The sequence below is a fragment of the Cicer arietinum genome, chromosome 5, assembly GCF_000331145.2.
Source record: "Cicer arietinum cultivar CDC Frontier isolate Library 1 chromosome 5, Cicar.CDCFrontier_v2.0, whole genome shotgun sequence".
NCBI classification, from domain to species: Eukaryota; Viridiplantae; Streptophyta; class Magnoliopsida; order Fabales; family Fabaceae; genus Cicer; species Cicer arietinum.
Genome location: NC_021164.2, coordinates 9,825,811 through 9,826,541, shown reverse-complemented (window position 1 = coordinate 9,826,541; position 731 = coordinate 9,825,811).

Sequence of the window (731 nt, the reverse complement as noted above, 5' to 3'; positions counted from 1 at the left end):
TAATCGATTGAGAAATCGACGTAGCATGCGCAAAGAACTTAACAACATCGATTGACGAATCGATTTTGAACAGGAATACTTAAACCCTACTAAAACCCTAAATCGATTCCCCATCTCACTTTTCCAAAATTTCTCAAACTTCTCACAGCTTTCTGATTTTCTCTGTAAGCCTTACATACTTCTCAATATTCTCAAACACTTCAAAAAAAACATCTTTAATGTTACTAATGGCAAGAGTAAAGCAAACCTCTGCAAGATCACCATCACCATCATCATCTTCAAGTGGAAGAACCCCATCACCTCCACCAACTTCAAAGAGAGCCTCCATCCCATCACATAAAATCATGGCAAAAGATAAGGGAAAGGGCATTGCCATTGAACAGGAGAAATCAAAAAAGAGGAAGGCTCCTCCCACTAAAAAGTTAATGGCAGATGCTATGAAGGATACAACTTAGAAAAAGAAGAAACCTATCTCTTCTCCTTAACCCAAGAAACCTCAACCTGCTAAAGGTAAACAAGCTGAAGTCTTTGATCTACCACTTGCTTTCCTCAAACGAAAAATCCATGAGGCACGAACCATGAATTTTGCTTATTTTGATTCAAATGGTTTTTCATTTCAAAATCACTTGCGGTTTCATGGTTTGGAAGGATTTCTCTCTTGCTCTCTTGACATATATCCAAAGCTCATTAAGGCATTCTATTCCAACTTCAGTCTCACCGCCACAGGCTTT